This window comes from Papio anubis, chromosome 5, assembly GCF_008728515.1.
Source record: "Papio anubis isolate 15944 chromosome 5, Panubis1.0, whole genome shotgun sequence".
Classification (NCBI taxonomy): domain Eukaryota; kingdom Metazoa; phylum Chordata; class Mammalia; order Primates; family Cercopithecidae; genus Papio; species Papio anubis.
Genome location: NC_044980.1, coordinates 43214327 through 43238625, shown reverse-complemented (window position 1 = coordinate 43238625; position 24299 = coordinate 43214327).

Genomic DNA, 24299 nt, shown 5'->3' with positions numbered 1-24299 from the left:
TACTGATAAAATAAACAAGACCCAGAAAGCTATATATAACATGACAACACTTTTATAAAGCTCAATTGTTTAAGAATTAATACATAATAGAAAAACTATTTTCAATAGCAAGCTAGTGATAAACACCAGTAAGGATAGTGGATGTAGGCAGAGCAAGGTATTAGGATGAAAGAGGAGCACATGAGGCTTCAGAGAGTTGGGTTTCATGCCTAAGTATTTTATTATTATACAGTGTAACTTACCTGTTTGGCATGTATATCCATTGACTCAGATATATTATACAATTTAGCAGTTTTCTTTTTTAAATTAAATAAGGCTATATATGTATATATACGGTTTATATATATGTGTTTATGTTATGTATCTGTGTGTCGTTTTAATATGCTTAGTTGTTATCATAATACATAATTTAATTCTATGCAGAAAGAATCAGCAAATGCCCAAATTTCCTGGTTTCCTCCAACCCTTTACACTGGATGGAGGCTTTGATTGCTGGGATAAAGAAGTTCCATCTATAGTAAGAGCACAGTTGTGTTTACTCTAGATCTGCACCACTCCGGCTAAGAGATCCAAACCCCTTGGCCTATCTCTAGGTTAGTAGCCTCTGCATGGCTTGTTTTAGTTAAAAAGAAACAATCAAAGTGAAAGTTTTTAATCACCAGAGCATGAATTCAGTCTTTTCATCTCCCCAACTCATCTCCCAAAAGCAGCAGCAAAAACGAAAACAAAAACAAAACAAAACAGTTTCAAACTTTAAGGTACATAAGTCTAATGCCTTTCATAATCCTAGAATCTACCGGCTATATTCTCACTTGGAGAAAATAAAATCAAAGAAAAATGGATAAAAAGTGGGGTGAAGAAATAATGCTTGATTAATTTCTAATATTATTTTATTTTTGACCCCAGGAAGCTCAAGGCACATATTTAGTTTTCAGACAAACTTGTGCAACAACTGAATTCGATTAAAATGATAGTAATGTATTTCCCTTTGTGAAATAATTGTTTTTAATTGTCCAAGTTTTCTGAAAATACGTTAAGTAGTCTATTGATATCTCTGTGGTCAAATTATCCTAGTAATGAATATGCTGCAGATCATATATCAAGTGGTATGAGACAGCCCTTCCCATGAGATGTTTGTGCCATGTCTTGCCAAAACAAGTAGGAGCGTCCCTGAACATATGGCAATTCACACTCAAAACAGAATTTCTATCCATATCAACAATATGATAATGAAAATGTTAATACAGATATGGTGATTTCAACAAGCTTAGGGAAAATTTTATGCAGATACTTGTGGAATATATCTTTACCATAAACTTATTCAACTTATAACCTACTCATCCAGTATTAGACTGGAGGCAGAACACAGAGCAATAAGTAAAAGGTAACTCAACCTATGTACTTATGTCATTCAAACACCATTAAAGAAATAAACTCTACAACAACACTTATTTGAAAACTCTCTTTCTAGTTTATAAGTTTTCTTCATTTAGTTCATATGTTGCTAATGCTTTTATGTTGCTGTCTCTCAAAACACATGCATACAAGAAAAATAAAATAAAATGTTTTTCTAAGTCATGATTAATCTTTTTCTCTATCCAATCTTTTATTTCTTTTTGTGTTAGGTAAGATACTCCAAAAAACTCAGAAGGAGAGAAAGAGCTCACAAAGCCAAAATTCTTTTTAGTGGTCAGTGGAAGAGGAAGAGTTGTGGACAAATTTAAGTTAAAATTTTCTGACTAAAGTTATTTATGAGAATCATTGCATACATTCTTGCAATATAAGCCACCTTTCCCTCAACCAGTGGTTCTCAATTTGAAATGCCTAAGAAATCTTTATTTCTCCTTTACTACTAAAAGATAATTTCACTGGATATAGAATTCTAGGTTAATGAGTTTTTCTTTCAACACTTTATACATTTGATTCCACTGTCTACTTGCTGGCATGCTTTCTACAGAGAAGTCTGCATAATTTTTATCCTGTTACTTATAGGAAAGGTATTTTATTCCCTCTGGATTCTTTCAAGACATTCTCTTTGTATTTGGTTTTCTGCAATTGAATAGAATATACTTACATGTAGATTTTTTGGTATTTATCCTTCTTGGTGTTCTGTGAGCTTCCTTGATCTGTTGTTTGGTGTCTGTCATCAATTTTGGCTTGAACCCGCATGTCAGGATGAATCTGCCTTTTTCCTTATCGCCATCATGCACCACTTCCCAGAACCTAAATCACATGGGATGCAGACGTCCTAGATCAGTCACTGTTTTCACGTCAAGCCCTGCTGTTATGTCCAAAATACATAAAAACAACTTAAGCTCTATTCACAAAGATCTTTGACGTCCTCAAGTCCTAGAAACATTACTTCTATTTCTCTTAAGCAGACAACCACATGGTTGTCCTCTTTATCTTAACTGACTTCAATAACACTTTCTGTTAGTGCTCAGACTGTCCTTGATGATAAACTCTCCCATCACAGTCATAATACTCTCTGATATCTTTTCTCTCTCTCTGGCTATTGCTTGTTATTCTATTTCATGGACTTCTCTTTTTCCTTTCTCCATAATTGTTTGTGTCTTCCAGTATACATCTTATTTCATTTCTCTTTGTGTTCTAAACACTTCCCATGGATATTTTCATTTACATTTTTGAATAAATGTAAATTCACCCACCAGTGAAACCAAATAACTGGTCTTCTTCTTTGTTTAAAAGTAGAGGTTTTTACTACTTTTGTTATATGTATAATATACTCACACACACAATACACTTATACATGTATATACATACAGTATATGTGCCATAATTTGAATGTATGTCATTGATTCTTAATTTTTTCTTTTTGATTAAAAAATACAATAACTAAAAGGTTTTTTTTGTTTTGTTTTGTTTTTGTTTTTTTTTTGTAAAAGTTTCAAATCTGCATCAGATTTAAAAGGGGACTCACATTAAGAAAGGATCAAGCATCACTGGTCTAGGCAAGCAATATATCACCTCTTACTAATTGAATAAATTTTAATCATCAGTTTACTGTTCCAATGGGGAAAAATTAGGAGGTAACATTTATAGTCAAAGGAGAATTACAAATTGTCAATTACCCACTGTTGTATCTGTGTAAAGATCTAGCCTTCTAAATTATATAGTAATCTCTCCTATCTGACTCCACACCCTATAGAAAGACTAAAATGTCTCACTTAGGTGTTTCACATCTTTATAATAACTTCCCCAGGATAATAGGCACAAATTGGGTTAACAACAGGTTCTGGTGCCTTAGCCCAGCCATCTGCATTTACAAACTGCCCAGATGATTCTGTTACAAATCGTAGTATCTCAGTCTGGGCCAATGTTAAAAGATCTAGTACGTACTTATAGGCACTTGTTAACTAAGAAAGTGATTCCTGTCCAAAACAGCAGGAAATTTGAGCAAACATTCAATACATAAGAGTGACAATTTTCCAATTGGTAAGAAAGTTGGAGGTTTTCTCTTCTTTTTATTTTTGTATTTTTTTGTTTTTGTTTCATTTCCTGTTTAGCAATTTGTTTTTAATTTTTTTCTAATTTTTAGTATCTGTAGATACATAGTAGGTGTATATATTTATGGGGTACATGAAATGTTTTGATACAGGCATATAATGTGAAATAAGCACATAATGGAGAATGAAGTATCCTTCCCCTCAAGCATTTAACCTTTGTGTTACAATCTAATTACATTCTTTTAGTTATTTTTAAATGTCCAATTAAGTTATTGTTGACTACAGTTATTTGAATATCGATCCAAATGGGATGACTCTCTTGTAGCCATAGAATCATTATCCTTCAACTGTCCTTGACACGATTATTATAAAAGAAGCTTAGAGTTATCATATGAATATATAATCCATAAACCCTCCAAAAACTCTCATTACTTTTTAACACATTTCCATTTTATGAAAGAAAATTATTTATTAATAATTATTCAGCATAAATAATCAAATTATCTGTAACCAACGCCTTCTAATACTTTTTCCTATTTTTTCTTAACAAGCACTAACATCTTCATCTTTAAACAAGATTCAAATTATGATTGAATTTAGAAAAATAATTTCAAATATGGGAGAACATAAAGTGTAGATTCCAGCACCAATCATGAGCCAGGCTTATCTAGAGGACATACATTTGGAGAGTGGAAATGAGACATAACCTTAATTTTAGCCCTTAAGCACCGTAAGATGTTTAGTGGGCCATTATTTTCACAGTTCAGCAGCACAAGTAGCTTTGCCTTATTTGCTTTACAGGGAACATTTTATCTACCCCATAAAAATCTTTTTCCCTCCCCTCTTCTTTAAGCAGGGGTTGATAATTAGACATTGAATTTTAATTGAGTGTAAGAATATCCTAGTTCACTGGGATTGGAAGCTTTCATTTGCAAGGTCTTGTTTTAGCTTCAGGAAAACTTTTCTTACACTCTCCAGAATAATATATTGCTACTACTTTGACTTTATTCACCAAAGAACTCCATTAATTACCACCAACCAGACTTCACTTCTTTGCAAGGTTTTGTGTGCCTAGTTTGCAGACGGGATGTAGTAACAGAAGCCCACAGAGCACATCCAGACTGCTGTACAGGCTAGAATATTGGCTACCCTCAACTAATTTTATGTGTCTGTGGAAAACAGGGCTTTGGATTTCTACCAGCTGAAGTCACTGTTCATTGTTTCTCTATTCAACACCAATTTTTTGTGCACAAAATCATAACAAGAAAAGTGAATTGTCAAGATGTTGACCAAGTCATCACTTAATGGAAGTCCTATGCAAATAACGACGGATTCATATGTTGAACCTATGTAGATTCATATATTGAATAGAGAGCATGGGGATTAATATTTTTCAATAATTTGGAGCCCTATCATTGACTTTATCTATTGATAGCATGATATCTTTCTAGTAGCAATTTCACAACAAAAGCTGCGGGTTCCTCGGAAAAAACAAACAAAAGATGCCTTAATATTCTGCATTCTTTTTTTTTTTAATTAATTAATTTATTTTTTATTATTATACTTTAAGTTCTAGGGTATATGTGCATAACGTCATGCAGCTTTGTTACATATGTATACTTCTGCCATGTTGCTGTGCTGCACCCATCAACTCCTCAGCACCCATCAACTCGTCATTTACATCAGGTATAACTCCCAATGCAATCCCTCTCCCCTTCCCCCTCCCCATGATAGGCCCCGGTGTGTGATGTTCCCCTTCCCGAGTCCAAGTGATCTCATTGTTCAGTTCCCACCTATGAGTGAGAACATGCGGTGTTTGGTTTTCTGTTCTTATGATAGTTTGCTAAGAATGATGGTTTCCAGCTGCATCCATGTCCTTACAAAGGACACAAACTCATCCTTTTTTATGGCTGCATAGTATTCCATGGTGTATATGTGCCACATTTTCTTAATCCAGTCTGTCACTGATGGACATTTGGGATGATTCCAAGTCTTTGCTGTTGTGAATAGTGTCGCAATAAACATACATGTGCATGTGTCTTTATAGCAGCATGATTTATAATCCTTTGGGTATATACCCAGTAATGGGATGGCTGGGTCATATGGTACATCTAGTTTTAGATCCTTGAGGAATCGCCATACTGTTTTCCATAATGGTTGAACTAGTTTACAATCCTATCAACAGTGTAAAAGTGTTCCTATTTCTCCACATCCTCTCCAGCACCTGTTGTTTCCTGACTTTTTAATGATCACCATTCTAACTGGTGTGAGATGGTATTTCATTGTGGTTTTGATTTGCATTTCTCTGATGGCCCATGATGATAAGCATTTTTTCATGTGTCTGTTTGCTGTATGAATGTGTTCTTTTGAGAACTGTCTGTTCATATCCTTTGCCCACTTTTTGATGGGGTTGTTTTGTTTTTTTTTTCTTGTAAATTTGTTTGAGTTCTTTGTAGGTTCTGAACATTAGCCCTTTGTTAGATGAGTAGATTTTAAAAATTTTCTCCCATTCTGTAGGTTGCCTGTTCACTCCTGATGGTAGTTTCTTTTGCTTATTACCCAGAAGCTTTTAGTTCGTTAGATCCCATTTGTCAATTTTGGCTTTTTGCTGCCATTGCTTTTGGTGTTTTAGACATGACGTTTTGCCCTATGTCTGAATGGTATTACCTGAATTTTTCTCTAGGGTTTGTATGGTATTAGGTCTAACATTTAAGTCTCTAATCCATGTTGAATTAATTTTCATAAAAGGAGTAAAGAAGGATCAGTTTCAGCTTTCTACTTATGGCTGTAATTTTCCCAGCACCATTTATTAAATAGAATCCTTTCCCCATTTCTTGTTTCTCTCAGGTTTGTCAAAGATCAAATGGCTGTAGATGTGTGAGTAGTATTTCACAGGGACTCTGTTCTGTTCCGGTGATCTATATCTGTTTTGTGGTACCAGTACCATGCTGTTTTGGATTAATGTAGCCTTGTAGTATAGTTTGAAGTCAGGTAGCGTGATGCCTCCAGCTTTGTTCTTTTGACTTAGGATTGTCTTGGAGATGTAGGCTCTTTTTTGGTTCCATATAATGAACTTTAAAGCAGTTTTTTCCAATTCTGTGAAGAAACTCATTGGTAGCCGGTAGGATGGCATTGAATCTATAAATTACCTTGGGCAGTATGGCCATTTTTCACCATATTGATTCTTCTATCCATGAGCATGGTATGTTCTTCCATTTGTTTGTGTCCTCTTTTATTTCATGAGCAGTGGTTTTTGTAGTTCTCCTTGAAGAGGTCCTTTATCCCTAGTAAGTTGGATTCCTAGGTATTTTATTCTCTTTGAAGCAATTGTGAATGCAAGTTCATTCATGGTTGGCTCTCTGTTTGTCTCTGTTACTGGTGTATAAGAATGCTTGTGATTTTGCACATTAATTTTGTATCCTGAGACTTTGCTGAAGTTGCTCATCAGCCAGGAGATTTTAGGCTGAGACAATGGGGTTTTCTAAATATATACAATCATGTCATCTGCAAGAGGACAATTTGACTTCTTCTTTTCTAACTGAATACCCTTGATTTTCTTTCTCTTGCCTGATTGCCCTGTAGAACTTCCAACACTGTGGTGAATAGGAGTGGTGAAGAGGGCATCCCTGTCTTGTGCCATGCCAGTTTTTCAAAGGGAATTTTTCCAGTTTTTGCCCATTCAGTATGATATTGGCTGTGGGTTTTGTCATAAGAGAGCTCTTCTTATTTTGAGGTACGTTCCATCAATACCCGATTTATTGAGCGTTTTTAGAATGAAGGGCTGTTGAATTTTGTCAAAGCCTTTCCTGCATCTATTGAGATAATCATGTGGTTCTTGTCTTTGGTTCTGTTTATATGCTGGATTATGTTTTATTGATTTGCGAATGTTGAACCAGACTTGCATTAGGATGAAAACCCACTTGATCATAATTGGATAAGCTTTTTGATGTGCTGCTGGAACCTGGTTTGCCAGTATTTTATTGAGGATTTTTGCATTGATGTTCATCAGGGATATTGGTCTAAAATTCTCCATTTTGTTGTGTGTCTCTGCAAGGCTTTGAGTACCAGGATGATGTTGGCCTCATAAAATGGTTAGGGAGGATTCCCTCTTTTTCTATTGATTAGAATAGTTTCAGAAGTTGGTACCAGCTCCTCCTTGTACTTCTGGTAAGGAATTCAGCTGTAAATTCATCTGGTCCTGGACTTTTTTTTTTTTGGTTGGTAGGCTATTAATTATTGCCTCCAATTTCCAGAGCCTGCTATTGGTCTATTCAGGGATTCCACTTCTTCCTGTGGTTTAGTCTTGGAAGAGTGTAAGTGTCCAAGGAAATTATCCATTTCTTCACCAGATTTTCCTAGTTTATTTGTGTAGAGGTGTTTATAGTATTCTCTGATGGTAGTTTGTATTTCTGTGGGGTCGGTGGTGATATCCCCTTTATCATTTTTTATTAGATCTATTTGATTCTTTTCTCTTTCTTCTTTATTAGTCTTGCTAGCGGTCTGTCAGGTTTTTGTTTGATCTTTAAAACGCTCGCAGGATTCATTGGTTTTGGAGGTTTTTTGTCTCACTCCTTCCAGTTCTGCTCTGGTCTGGTTATTTGCTTATTTAACTGGCTTTCAAATGTGTTTTGCTCTTGCTTCTGGTTCTTTGGTGGCGATATTTGTGTCAATTTTTAGATCTTTCCTGCTTTCTCTTGTGGGCATTTAGTGCTATAAATTTCCCTCTACACACTGCTTTAAATGTGTCCCAGAGGATTCTGGCATGTTGTATCTTTGTTCTCATTGGTTTTCAAAGAACATCTTTATTTCTGCCTTCATTCGTTATGTACCCAGTAGTCATTCAGGAGCAGGTTGTTTCCAGTTCCATTGCTTAGGTTTAGGGCGTTTGGGTGGGTTTCTTAGTCCTGAGTTCTAGTTTGATTGCACTTGGTCTGAGAGAGACAGTTTATTTATAATTTCTGTTCTTGTACATTTGCTGAGGGAGTGCTTTGCTTTAGTGGTCGTTTGGGATAAGGTAGGTCTGGTGCTTTAGAAGAATGTATATTCTGTTGATTTGGGGTGGAGAGTTCTATAGATGTCTATTAGGTCTGCTTGCTGCAGAGATGAGTTCAATTCTGGATATCCTTATTTAGCTTTTGTGTCTCGTTGATCTGTCTAATGTTGACAGTGGAGTGTTGAAGTCTCCCATTATTATTGTATGGGAGTCTAAGTCTCTTGTAATTCTCTAAAGTTTGCTTTATGAATCTAGGTGCTCTGTATTGGGTGCATATATATTTAGGAGAGTTAGCTCTTCCTGTTGAATTGATCCCTTTACCGTTATGTAATGGCCTTCTTTGTCTCTTTTTTTGATCTTTGATGGTTTAAAGTCACGAACATCTGAGACTAGTATTATTGCAGCCCCTGCTTTTTTTGTTTTTCCATTTTGTTTGGTAAAATCTTCCTCCATCCTTTATTTTGAGCCTATGTATGTCTCTTAATGTGAGATGGGTCTCCTGAATACAGCAGACTGATGGGTCTTGACTCTTTATCGGTTGCCAGTCTGTGTCTTTTCATTGGAGCATTTAGTCCATTTACATTTAAGGTTAAGATTGTTATGTGTAGAGCCCAGTCCTGCCGTATGATATTAACTGGTTGTTTTGCTCGTTAGTTGATGCAGTTTTGTTTTACAAAACCGATGCTCTTTACATTTTGGCATGTTTTGCAATGGCTGGTACCTGTTGTTCCTTTCATTGTTTGGTAGCAGCTAGCGTCTCTTGTCCAGGCAGGCCTGGTGGTGACAAAATTTCTTTTTTTTTTTTTTTTTTTTTTTTTTTTTTTTTTTTTTAATTTATTTATTATTATTATACTTTAAGTTGTAAGGGTACATGTGCATAACACTGGAGTTTGTTACATATACTTGTGCCATGTTAGTCTGCTGCACCCATCAACTCATCATTTACATCAGGTATAACTCCCAGTACAATCCTCCCCCACTCCCTCCCATGATAGGCCCCGGTGTGTGATGTTCCCTTCCTGAGTCAAGTGATCTTCGTTGTTCAGTTCCCACCTATGGTGAGAACATCACGGTGTTTGGTTTTCTGTTCTTGTGATACTTTGCTAAGAATGATGGTTTCCAGCTGCATCCATGTCCCTACAAAGGACGCAAACTCATCCTTTTATGGCTGCATAGTATTGGTGACAAAATTTCTAACATTTGCTTATCTGTAAGGATTTTATTTCTCCTTCACTTATGGAAACTTAATTGTGACTGGATATGAAATTCTGGGTTGAAAATTAACTGCTAAGAATGGTGAATATTGGCCCCATTCTCTTCTGGCTCGTAGAGTTTCTGCTGAAGATCTGCTGTTAGTCTGAGGGGCTTCCCTTTGTGAGTAACCCGACCTTTCTCTCTGGCTGCCCTTAAGATTTTTTCCCTTCATTTCCACTTTGGTGAGATCTGACAATTATGTGTCTTGGGGTTGCTCGCCTCGAGGGAGTATCTTTGTGGCGTTCTCTGTATTTCCTGCATTTGAATGTTGACCTGCCCTACTAGGTTGGGAAGTTTTCCTGGATGATATCCTGAAGAGTGTTTTCCAACTTGTTCCATTTTCCCCCTCACTTTCAGGCACTCAATCAGATGTAGATTTGGTCTTTTACATAATCCCATACTTCTTGCAGGCTTTGTTCATTTCTTTGTCTTCTTTTTTCTTTTGGTTTCTCTTCTCGCTTCATTTCATTCACTTGATCCTCAATCGATGATACTCTTTCTTCCAGTTGATCCAGTCAGTTGCTGAAGCTTGTGCATTTGTCACGTATTTCTCGTGTCATGGTTTTCATCTGCTTTTCATTTCGTTTGTGAGCCTTCTCTGCATTAATTACTCTAGCCATCAATTCTTCCCACTTTTTTTTTTTTTCAAGATTTTTAGTTTCTTTCTTTAGATGCGTAATTCCTCCTTTAGCTCTGGGAGGTTTGATGGACTGAAGCCTTCTTCTCTCATCTCATCAAAGTCATTTCTCCATCCAGCTTTGATCCGTTGCTGGTGATGGCTGCGTTCCTTTGCTGGGGAGATGCACTCTTATTTTTGGGTGTTCAGCTTTTTCTGCCCTGCTTTTTTCCCCATGCTGTGGTTTTATCTGCTGGTGTGATGATGATAGTGACGTACTGATGGGCTTTTGAATTGTAGAGTGTCCTTCCTGTTTGATAGTTTCCTTGCCCAGCAGTCAGGACCCTCAGCTGTAGGTCTGTTGGAGATTGCTTGAGGTCCACTCCAGACCCTGTTTGCCTGGGTGTCAGCAGCAGAGGCTGCAGAAGATAGAATATTGCTGAACAGCAAGTGTACCTTCTGATTCTTCCTTTGGAGGCTTCCTCTCAGGGGTGTACTCCACCGTGTGAGGTGTGGGGTGTCAGACTGTCCCTAGTGGGGGATGTCTCCCAGTTAGGCTACTCAGGAGTCAGGGACCCACTTGAGCAGGCAGTCTGTCCCTTCTCAGATCTCAACCTTCATGTTGGGAGATCCACTGCTCTCCTCAAAGCTGTCAGACAGAGTCCTTTGCGTCTGCAGAGGTTTCTGCTGCTTTTGTTGTTTATCTGTGCCCTGTCCCCAGAGGTGGAGTCTGCAGAGACAGGCAGGTTTCCTTGAGCTGCTGTGAGCTCCACCCAGTTCGAGCTTCCCAGCGGCTTTGTTTACCTACTTAAGCCTCAGCAATGGCGGGCGCCCCTCCCCCAGCCTCGCTGCTGCCTTGCGGTTATATGGCAGACTGCTGTGCTAGCAATGAGGGAGGCTCCGTGGGCATGGGACCTTCCCGCCCAGGTGTGGGATATTATCTCCTGGTGTGCCTGTTTGCTTAAAGAGCAGTATTGGGGTGGGAGTTACCCGATTTTCCAGGTGTTGTGTGTCTCAGTTCCCCTGGCTAGGAAAGTGGATTCCCTTTCCCCTTGCGCTTCCCAGGTGAGGCGATGCCTCGCCCTGCTTCAGCTCTCACTGGTCGGCTGCAGCAGCTGACCAGCACTGATTGTCCGGCACTCCCTAGTTAGATGAACCCAGTACCTCAGTTGAAAATGCAGAAATCACCGGTCTTCTGTGTTGCTCGCGCTGGGAGTTGGAGACTGGAGCTGTTCCTTCAGCCATCATATGCTGCATTCTTATTGGCAAATCTGTCTGTATTAGTTCAAGGGTTTAAGGTTCTACTTAAAACAAGTCTTAAAATTTCTTCTCTGCATATGACATGAGTTGTCTGTAATATGCCCAGTAAATATTTGAGGAAAGAATGATACCTCGTTTTCATTGTGAAATCAGGATTTGTATCCCCATTTATTTCACATTCATATGTTTTTCTATATTCAGGAGGGGTTCCTGACAACGAATTAACCACAAGAACCATCTTTGGGTCTTACTTTCTTGGGATCTCTCCATTAAATCCTCCAAGTAAAAGTGTTGATGGTGCTCTAGTGAACTATCCCAAGGCAGGTTTTGTAGGATATGAGGAGCAAACTCTTTGCAACAGTGTGAATGTGGACAGAGAAGATTCCTCTACTTTGGCTCATGGAGACTCTTTTGTAAAGATGCAGATGAAACAAAGACTTGGCATATTTCCTCAAAGATCTCTTGCACAGATGAGTTAAAGTGGAAAACTATAGACCCCTTTCAGGTACACTGAAGAAAGTCTTACACCAACTTAAGCATTCCAAATAAAGTGCAAAAAGATACAGGAACTTTTGGGCTATGTATGCTGCCTCTGAACCCCGTGGACCTCAATTTAGAGAGAGCTGGGATCAGGAAAAATATCCCAAGACCTCCTCCAGGGCCACTGGATGGCACCCCAGGGAACTGTCAGCATCTTTCCATAATAATAGTACACTCTTTGGCCCACATTTGCTTTACTTTTTATAACGTCATAAAGAAAAATGGAATGAGAATATCTGGAGTGATTGATTTTGTGAATGGGGAGATGGAAATAATAGAAATATGTAAAGCCCAGAAAAACTAAAATTTATAAATTTTGTATAGCTTGACTCAAAGCAAGATTTAAGAGTCTATTTTAATTTTGTTCTGCCTAAAGTAAGAACAGATATAGCTGATATAGAGGTAGAATTGTTGCTTGGCTATAGGACAAAATGAAATCTATAGCATTTCCTCTAATATTCATTTCATCATTAAATAATTGAAACTTTTCTTTCAGAGGACAGATTTGATAGGCATGTCAAATGATTTTTGTTAACTTTATCTTTTCATCTTGGTCTTTGTGGCAATTATTTCCAGACCATATTGTGGTTTCCTGCACAAAATTATACCCTTAAGCATAGCAGCTTTACATTTACTACAGGCACAGGACAATAAAAAGTCAATAGCAGGAGAAAATATGTTTTATATGTTCAGTTAACTTTACACAGAACTGGAAAGTATTGGTAAATAGCACTTAGTTATGTTACCCTACTTTCTTTAATATATCTCAAAAATTGACAATCTGAAGAGAGATTGCTAATTTCTGAAGTTATTTAGAGATAGAATAATTATTTCTATAATTAAAGTCTTCTAATAATCTTTCTATTTATGATTTTGTAATTTCTTCTTTATTTGATTTTATACTTTTTGTATTTTTAACTTAAATTGTATTTAACCATAAAATTAATGGATAGTAATTTTAGACATGGGTAATCCTAATTTCTTTAGCAGTTTAATATGGGGCTTGTATTTGTTTACAATCATTCACTTCAGAGATCTTCACATTGATGACATTGTATCTATGCATTAGTTACCTACTGCTATATGATAAATTACTCCAAAGCCTGGTTGCTTAAAACAACAAACAATTATTGTGTTATAGTTTCTGTGGGTCAGAAATTCAGGAGTGGTTGTACTGAAAAGTTCTGACTCAGGTTATTTCATGGGATGACACTCAAGATGTCAGTCGGGGCAGCAATCATCAGAGGACTTGACTGGGGTTGGAGAATTTGCTTCCAGAATAGCTTACTCTCACGTCTATTCTCAAGAAGCCTCAGTTCCTCACCGGCAGGACGCCACACAGGCATTTCCACAGGGCTTCTTGATTTTCCTTGCAAAATGTCAGCTGGCTTTCCCAAAATCCAGTAAGCCGTAAAACCAAAAGGAAGTCAGCCACAATGTCTTCTATCACCTAGTTTCAGAAGTTACATTCCATTACTTCCACAATATCCTATAGCTTACACAAATGATCCCAATGCAACATGAGAGGAAACTCTACCATGGTGTGACTATCAGATAACAGAGATCATTGAAATGAGCTAAAACAATCTAGTCTGGTGGGGGGAAGAAAAAATACAATGACAAAAAGAATAATCACAAACAACAGACTTCAAGGTAATTGACAGTAGGAATTTCACAGCATCAATAGTTGACACATGTTTTAGTACTGAAATATTTCTGGCCATACTGCACAGACTTTCTGTCAAAAACTACTCATACTTTTAAGTGAAACCCAAATGCAAGTGACAAAATTGATGTGAGATCCTAGGACATCCACTTTCCTTTGATTCATTTATTTTAATATTTCTCTTAAATCTTTCAATTATATTAGTTTAATGCAAAATAATTGTGTTTTTGACATTGAAAGTAATGGATAGATACCTCATCATGATTACTGACTGGATTTTTTACACTCTCTAAACACTAAGAAAAATGGAATAACGTGTGTAGGAGTGATCTCATCAAATCTGCAAACAGAAATTAAATTCAAATGATACAAATAATAAGTTGCTATCATTTGAATTCTAATCAGACTGCTAGTTGCTATTAGCCTGTGGTTATGTAGCTAAATAGTAAGACGTGTGATACATTGTCTGAATTTACTCATACAAAAATAAAACCTCTGGTCAGGAGATCGAGACCATCAAGGCTAACAAGGTGAAACCCCGTCTCTATTGAAAATACAAAAAATTAGCTGGGCATGGTGGTGGGCGCCTGTAGTCCCAGCTACTTGGGAGGCTGAGGCAGGAGAATGGCGTGAACTCAGGAGGTGGAGCCGGCAGTGAGACGAGATGGGGCCACTGCACTCCAGCTGGGACAACACAGCTAGACTCCATCTCAAAAAACAAACAAAGCAAACAAACAAACAAACATAAGAAAAGAAAACTTCTGCTGGAAATGCCATATGTGTACCATACATGTAACAGACACCACAAAGAGGTATAAAGAGAAGACATTTGTGCAGTTTCTCAAAATCGTATTGGATGGCTAATTTGTGCTACCTCTTTTTTGACAAGAAATTATCAGGGGAAATGTGGAGCCTGGTTTGGTTTCGTTTCCTCAGGGCTGAATTTCTAGTTGCACTCTTTAAGATATTATATCTCCAGAATGACAATGTCTCTTGATGAAATTAAATAGTGCCCCGCACCATCTAGGAAATGAGTAAGAAACATGTGAACAGTGAAGTCAAATACTTTATTATCTTAAAGTCCGCCCTTAGCAACAGATGGCTGAGGAATACACAGCTTTAAATTAGAGACAGACATCAGATTGAATGGAAATACAATGAATCCAAGCACAAAAGATGGTAACCGAGCCCAGTAGAATTCAAAGAAAAGACTTTAGCATGGATAAGCTAGGGTCATGTGGAGCAATGAATGTTTTATTCATTTTTTGGTTTGTTGTTGTTTTTTTTTTTTTTTGCATTTCTCACACAATATCAGGTAGAAGAAATGCAAAAAAAAAAAAAAAAAAAGGGGGTGGGAGAGAAGAGGCAAAAGATTTTTAAAAAAACTTTGTTAGAATTTGCCTCCAGCACAGCAGAATACTGAAAGATATTACAGAACACCAAATGCATGCAGAAAGATACTTTCAGAATAGAAGAGGCAGAGCAGAACCTTGGGATTACAGCTGCCTTAGCCATGTAAAATGAAGAGAGGAATTCGAGGTGAATCCAAGCTTGTACTGAGGAAGCTCTAGGACCCCAGTTAGGATTGGGGTCTGGTAGAAGGAGGTTGGTAGGAAAGGAAGGGCCTGGGGGTAAAGGGTGTCTCAAAAAGCCAGGAACCCCCAAATAGCATCAGGTGGTCGAAATGGAGCAAAGAAGATGGGGGAACAGGGCTCAGGCAAGCTCTAATGATTACATTCTTCCAGTTTTTATTTCCCAAGAAATGAATGACAGATTTCCAGTACCAAATTCACCTTATTGTCACAAAGAAACTCATGACAAGATCATCCATTAATCAAGAAAACATGTGTCAAACTTTAATTCATCACAAAGAGAGAAACTATGGGATTCACAATGTCAAAGTGGCTTTACTAAAATCCTTCATTTGCAAAGTTCCAAATATGCAGTTACGTTAATGTATATAGCATATTACCAGATAGTAATTGAGCTACCCTTTTGCTTGTATTCTTACTTCCTTATGACTTGAAAGTTATGAGAAAAAAGTAATGTAATGCTACCTTGGGCATTTGTAGTGGGAGGCTAAATAAGTGTGTGTGTGTTGGGGGGGTAAACCATGTAGCAATCAAGGATGTGGCTCAAAATATAGAGGTGGAATAAATTGAAGAGCCAAGTAGCTCTACATTTGTGGTTCTATTGCCCACATTAGAGCAACAGTTTACATAAACAGTGCACTTTAAATCTTTTTAAGTACTTCCACATATTTTCCATATTCCATTTTATATCCTTAGAACAGTCCTGGAGTTAGTTGGGAAGGTATAATTATGTCTGTTAATTTAGTTGTAGAAATAGACTCACAGAGGATATATGACTTGTAGAAGTGACAGAGCAATGGCATACAAATGCCTAGAATCCCAGTCTCATGTATGTCTCTCCTCATCCAGTGCTCCTAGAACTTTCACACTAATCCCTGGGAATCTTGTTGCATTGTAGATTCTAAGGCAGTAGGTCTAGGGACGGTTCTGAAATTCTGCCTTTCTAACAAGCCCCCAAGCAATACCGATGCTGCTGGTCTACAGTTTTAAACCAGACAACATCTAATTCAATAATCTCCTGATTTCAATGACTGTGCATCAATTGTGTTTTACACATAGATTCACAAGTCCTAATCCCTGGGATCCAGTTAAGTCTGGTATAGGTCCCTGACATGTATGTATTTTTTTTTTTTTTAATTTCCAGAAGTGATTTGATTCATATTCAGGACTGAGAACTTTTGCACATTAAGAAGTTATAGCACCTGTAATGTATATTTTTATAAATTTAAAGTAAGAGGTTTTTTTGTTGAGATTATACTGACTCTAGTTCCATCCTAACTCATAATAAGGCAACTGTTTATAGAATATTGAAACTGATTTCTTTCAGATTTCTGTCCCTCATCTTTTGACTTTTATTTCTCTAGTTCCTAGAGTAAAAAGTATTGTAGCACTCCATAATGTCACAAGATGTCAGTTTCACCCATTTTTGTTTAAAATAACATCACTTACAAATTTCAATCCCTATTTTCTTTGATCTTTTAAAATGTCTATGCTTCTTGGTAAATTTATTGTCAGGTGTAGTTTTCATAAAAAGACACATTTGAGAGGTCTGTACAGCAATAAGGAGGAAGTGTTCAAGATATAAAAATCATTTCAAGAATTAGATTTTGGAAGGAGAAAAAAACCTAACCCCTGAATGACAATTAAAGAAATGGCAACCTTATTGCTATGGTTAAGCTTCTCAGTGAGCACGACAAAGACTGAGATAACGACAAGCACTGATAGAAGGTGTTAGGGATGATGTGCCATGCTGGTTTTGCAGTGGTCTTTGAAAGTTTGGTAATCCAGCAAGATAGCTATCAGATTTTTCACTCCCTGATCTGAAGAACAGGTTAAAAGCAGTATGAGGATCCCCACAGCTTTCTTTTCTTTGTAAAGATGACCTTGGCTTTCTAATTGCTAAACTAGGTGTCATTTTATTTCCACTGCAGCCAATGTTTACTTCTCAGATAAAAGCAAAAAAAGGTTGTGGCCACAGGGTGGCCAGAATTCTGCAAGACCAATACAATAAATTGTTAGTTCTTCCCTCCTGTACAGTCTTCCCATCCAGCAATTTCAATTTCTTTAGGACTTTAGTCCTAGTAGGGTAATGTCCCCAGAGAGGAAATGCTTTCTCAGTTTACAATGCTCTTAATGTCAAAGAAATTTTTTCACAACACACTCTGAACCCTCCCCACCCCCCAAAAAAGCCTAACAGTTCAATTTATTAAGTAGTTAAATAAATACTTATATCCTCACACTTTGGTGCTTACTGAATACAGTAACACTTCTTAGACCTTGGAATCTGATGGGACGCTGCTATATTCATTTCCTATTCCTAAATGATTTTCATGTGCTCCCTACTTTTTATCATTACAAAACCCAGCTTCATAAAGATATAATGTAATCAAATAGCGCATAAAAAAACCTAAAGTTGAAAGCATTAGTAGTTCATGTACATCCAAAAGATGTTATTTTAGTTCCCTTGAAAATTTACAATATTTAGTGATGTCCCCTGACATCCACTGAGGCACACCACAATGCCTCAGTCCCAACTGGAGAACCATTGCTTTAGCATCTAAATTAGAAGCCTAAGACCCAGACTTCTGGTCGGGGTAGCTTAACCTTCTAGCCATGTCTTGTGGAGGAAGTCTCTTAATTATTCTAAGCTTCAATTTCCTCATCTTAAAAATAGAAATGATAGTTTTCAGCTTTCTAAGAGGGAACATACTTTTATTAGTCCGTTTTCACACTGCTATAAAAAAATACCCAAGACTGTGTAATTTATAAAGGAAAGAGGTTTAATTGACTCACAGTTCAGCATGGCTGGAGAGGCCTCGGGAAACTTATAATCAAGGCAGAAGGTGAAGCATGCACCTCCTTCATAAGGCGGCAGGAGAGAGAGAAGAGTGAGGAGCGAAGAAGGAAGAGATTATTATAAAACCATCATATCTCGTGAGAAGTAACTCACTATCATGAGAGCAGCATGGGGGAAGCGGATCCCACGAGCCAATCACTTTCCTCCTTCCACACACGGGGATTATAATTCAAGATGAGATTTGTGTGGGGACACAGAGGCAAACCATATCAATAGTACTGCATAAGTACAAAATACTATACTAACGAAAGCTGTAGAATGTCCTCTTAAAACTGAGTTGGGGTTGGGCGCTGTGGCTGACGCCTGTAATCCTAGCACTTTGGAAGGACGAGGCGGGCGGATTGCTTGAGCTCAGGAGTTCGAGACCAGCCTGGGCAACAGAGTGAAACCCCGTCTCTACTAAAATACAAAAAAAAAAAAAAAATTAGCCAGGTGTAGTGGTGGGCAGCCGTAGTCCCAGCTACTTGGGAGGCTGAGGCGGGAGAATTGCTTGAACCTGGGAGGCAGCAGTTGCAGTGAGCCAAGAAGGAGCCACTGCACTCCAGCCTGGGTGACGACACAGCGCAGAGGGAGACTCTGTCTAAAAACAACAACAGCAACAACAAACAAACAAAAACAAACATTGAGTTGGGGCCCGGCACGGTGGCTCACGCCTCTAATCCCAGCACTTTGGGAGGCCAAGGTGGGAGGATCACCTGAGGTCGGGAGTTCCAGACCAGCCTGACCAATATGGAGAAACCCCGTCTCTATTAAAAATACAAATTAGCCGGGCGTGGTGGCACATGACTAATCCCAGCTACTTGGGTGGCTGAGGCAGGAGAATAACTTGAACCCGAGAGGCGGAGGTTGCGGTGAGCCGAGATGGCTCCATTGCACTCCAACCTGGGCAAGGAGAGCAAAACTGTGACACACACACACACACACACACACACACACACAGAGAGAGAGAGAGAGAGAGAGAGAGAGAGAGAGAGAGAGAGAGAGAGAGAAACTGAGTTGGTCCATTATAGTGAATTTCAGACTTTTGCCTTTCGAATATAGAATTCCTTATGTAAGTGAAATATCACCAAGAGGAAAAACACATGTACGTGAGACTTAACATAGAGATATTCCAGCTGGAAAACGCAAGCTGGTCATTTTCCTCAGGCCCATTTCTTGCCCTTTTCATGCACTGCTCTGTTTTCCAAGTGTGTGAACTCCCACTGTGCTTCCCAGGATACTTTGCAAATTGGCTTCTCACTGGGCTCATTTTGTAGGCTATTGAAGGGAGAGTCCAGGTTATTACCCAACTCTGCCTCTAAGATACTCCTCAGTAGTCCTGTTTTTAGTCTCCCATGAAAGGTCCCTCCTTTGAGATCTCCATTTCCTTAGCTTCTTCTCCCTTTTTCCTTCCACCCTATGGGTAATGGTGATTTCCTGTGGTTGTCTTGCAGTTGCCTCAACTTCTCCAGGTTGCTCTTTCAAGCTCTTCTAACCTATAGTTAATTTTGTATTTTAAATTTCCCACATTGAATTTCTGGCAGTTGGTTTTATTTTTGTGATTGTACCCTGACTGATACTAAGGTGTGAATAGCCTAGAGCCCTGCCTTTCCGCCCCAGGTTTCCTGACATGGGGTCCCTTAGGCACATCTGAAAAACCATTAAGGCTCATTCCTCATTCTATCACTAAATAGCTGTATGATCTTGGGAGAGTCATAGAATATCTCCAAGCCTCACTTTCCTCACTCTTTAAGAGTGAGGCTCACCTTTACCTATCATAATAAATGAAAAAAAATTTGGACAATTTAAAGTATTACAAAGATCTTTTATTTATAGCCCAAGTCTCCATGAATTTGGATGAACTAGAAGATAGATATAGATAGTTAAGAAATATAGATATATAGATACAGATAAAGTGTTAGTTTCTCAGGGATGCAAAATAATATGCCTCCTTCTCCCACCCATAACCTAAACCTAACTTTGAAGATATAAGATTTTAAACTGTTCCTTCAAACAATTGTAAGATTAAATGAGGATTCATAAATTTCTATCAGTTGTAGCAAAGTTATAACGATCTTAGTCATAGCTACTGATTCATGCTGTTTCTATTCAGATTTGGTTGTTTATGCTAAACAACCCACACTGGTGTTGTACTCATTCTTTCTTGTATTGTGGTTTCAGCACTTCCAGAGTGGTTTTAGCAGTCCCAATCCAAATTGTAGGTACGTGTGCTTTGTGATAATTACCTTTGGTTGCAAGGAGGATGCATACATACAATAGAAGTTGGAATTAGACAATTATGGTTTGAGAATTGCTGCTCCAAACAGAAAGGTAGAAATGTATGTATTTGTAAATAATTACAGTCTAGTGTGATTTTTTTTTTTGTTTTTGTTTTTTTCAAAAAAAATTCAGTTTTATTTTCTGATTTCCTGTAAAATTAACTCTTTCTGGTGGAAAGAAGACATTTGGGTCAATGTCACTACCACACGTCATCTGACTCATGACTAACAGCATTAATTAAACAGATTATCACAATATTTAATACATTGCATTGTGATTGCCTCTTTACTTATCAGCTTGACACACAAACTATTATAAACTTGAAGGGAAGTAGGATTAAGTTCTTTTCATTATGTATTTTCAGTGACATCACAGTGCTTGCCACATGGGAGGTTTTCAAAAACACATGAGATGAATTAATCAGTAAGTTCCAGGCTGGATTCAGACCAACTGATGCCTTCAGCACAGTCCAACAACTGTGCTGTGATGGAAGCAAAACTCTCAAGCCATGCAGTATCTCTCAAACAAATGCAGTATCTGACAAAATCTTCAAGTCAAACTTCTAAACTTGATTACTCACCATGCCAAAAAATAAAAATAAAAATAAACCCCATTTAATAACACAAATTGAAGTTAAACATGACAGATAAAGATTTTAAAAAATAGACTAAAGTTAAGGGAGGTAGTAAAGTACTTTTGGCCATGATAACTGAGGTCAGTTCAGGGAAACTCTTTAGTACCCTTTCCTCTTGGTGGACCTGTTTATTTTGCTAAATGATTAATCCAGAGCTGAATGAATGGCGAAAATGCAGAGATGATTGATATTAGATAAAGTCCACCTTTCATGTTTTCTGCTGATTCTCCTACACTAATGTAAGCCTCACTTTATAGTTCCATTCCAGGACTCTTCTTATTCATACATTGAATTGGGACAACCCCCTTTTCCCAGTTTTATGAGATCACACCTGACTCAGATTTTTCTTCTTCTAGTGCTTTGCATTCTTACAGCTCAAGCCTTCGCCACCCAAAATTGGTTTTCTCTCATCACCTAGTAAATCATTTTTGTTGCTTAGTGTGTACAGCACTTTTTGAAAAGTGTGATGAAACTGGAATATAAAAGAAAGGAAAATCAGAACTACTGTAGAGTATTTCACATTATGACTATACTTCAATTCATTTACTCATTTTTCGATGAATGAACATTTAGGTGGATTCCAGGTGTTCACCTTTGGACAAACATTGTTACAATAAATGTTTATGCATACATCTCTTAAAACACATGTGCAAGAGTTTTTTCAAAAGTATATACTTAGAACTGAAATTTGTGAATTTTAAAGGACATGAAATATTCAATATTACTAGCTATTGTCAAAATTTCTCCAATTGGTTTTTACGAATTCTACTTCCATTAAGTAGCATATGAAGTTCCCCACGTCTCCATATTTTAGTAACATTTGATGACATAAGAATTTTTCTTTGACAATCTAATGTCTATAAAATGGTATCTTTCTTTTGTTTTTATTTATAGTTCCTGATTATTTGTGAAGTAGCATATTTCTTAAGTTTATTGGTTGCTCTTCTCCTGTGAATTGCATATTATACATTTTACATATTGTTTCAATGATTTCACTTGTTGTTTTCATGTTGATAAGTAGATATTCTTTATGTATCTTAGGTAGTATCGTGCTGGCCATATGAATTTCAAATAACTATTGTTTATCTTTTTACTTTATGAGGTCCATGGTTGTTTAGAATATTGTTACTTTGATATAGTCAAATTTCCAATATTTTATTTTACAGTTTAAAAGTCTTGTGTATTCTCTGAGACTCTCCCCTATATTTGATTCTAAAACCCCCCTATGTTTTTCTTTGCATAGTGTGACATAAAAATCAAATTTCTTTTCTTCTATATAAACAACTGATTTTTCACAGAACTATTTATTGCCATTGCTTTATAATTCTGTCTCTAATCTTTTTTTTTTTTTTTTTTTCATTTTTTGAGACAGGGTCTTGCTCCATCACCCAGGCTGGAGTGCAACGGCATAATCTCGGCTCACTGCAACCTCTCTCTCCCAGGTTCAAGCAATTCTTTTGCCTCAGCCTCCAGAGCAGCTGGGATTACAGGTGCCTGCCACCACACCTGGATAATTTTTGTATTTTTAATAGAAACGGAGTTTCACCATGTTGTCCAGACTAGTCCCGAACTCCTGACTTCAAGTAATCTGCCCACCTTGGCCTCCAAAAGTGCTGGGATTACAGGAGTAAGCCACAGCGCCCAGGCTAATCTATTATTAAAAATAGTTTGTCAGGATAATAGCAGCACATTTCTCCCCTTTAAGCTATCTTTTTGGACAAAAGTAGCTACAGGGAACTTAATGTATAGCATGTGTATATGTGTGTGTGTTTGTATTCCAGAGGTGTTAAAGTCCTGGACATCTTGCTTTTAAAATATTCACTATGCAATGGTGTCAACTAGAGAGCAAAGGGGAAAGAAAAGAATATTAAAGATACATGGGCACTTTTGATGTTACTAGGTTACAGATGTCATCCTCAGCCATATTCTGAAACCTAGGACCACTCTGGCATGACCAGAGTCTCCAACTCCTGCTGTGCAGAGACCTCAGACTTGTAGCCAGCCTCTGAAATGTGTCTCTAAGATCTCATCTTCAGCCTGAATTTTTCTGTAGCCTATAACCCAGGATTCAGCTCAGCACTTTTCTGGGAGTAAATTAGAAGGGGATATTTTGAAGTTATCAGCACGTCTACACCTTCAGGATGACCTCATTGCCCTCTGGATGGCGGACCACTGAAGTGTTTCACTGAAGAAAGGTGACCATGTACTGAACGGACTTGTTTCTTCAGGGAGACATTACATCTATCAGGGAAAAAGAAATGACCCAGCACAAACTAACCAACAAACATCACGTGTAAACATCTTTGAGGAAGCCGATGGACTCAGTACAGATGAGCAATAGTGACAGCTCAGATGTTAGAGAAGCTTGTCATATAATCGGGAGTGAGAGGAGCTACAGAATTTCTGCGTAAAGAAATTCCGCGCCAGGTGGTAAGAGCGCACATATAAAAGCAGCAATTCCTGGGTTTTTTCCACTTTAACACTCTTGTAATTTAAAAAGAATGTAATGGATTTTATTTTCAAGACCCAGGAAAACAAAAGTCCTCTTAAGCTGAGAACAAATGCTTCAAGTGTTTGCCTGAAGGCGTTCTTTTTATTGGGGGAGTTACAGCCCCTTGAGAAAAAGGTATTTATAACGGAAAAAATGAAACAACATCAACCATAACAAAGCTCAGAAAATAAATAATAAAATCTCTGTTAGTGCCTGACATTTTATATTTCTCCTGCCTTTTATCCAAAATAAGACAGTTACTTAGGAAGTAAATAAAGGCCAGGCTGATCTGCCCACAGTGATACGTTACCTTTTGAATATTCCTCAGACAAAAGACCAAGAATTTTATGAGAAAGACAAGCATGTATTTAACACAGTTCTTTTACTTACTTCACGTTTATTACCCTTAAGGGAAAATGGTCCCTTGGCATATGTTCAATTTCCCTTAATTTCAATCACCTATATAAATGCAGGAGACACCCTTTCAAAAAAGTCGCCAGTGAGGATAGGATTATGCTTTTCAGCTGAACCCACCAATCTGAGGAGGAAACAGCATGGTTCTCAGGGCCCAAATCTTCCCACAGTAGAGGTTTTACATATGGAGTTCCTCCATGGAGGACTTCTTGCAACACAAGAACCTCTAAAAACAGTAAACAGAAATAAATACTCA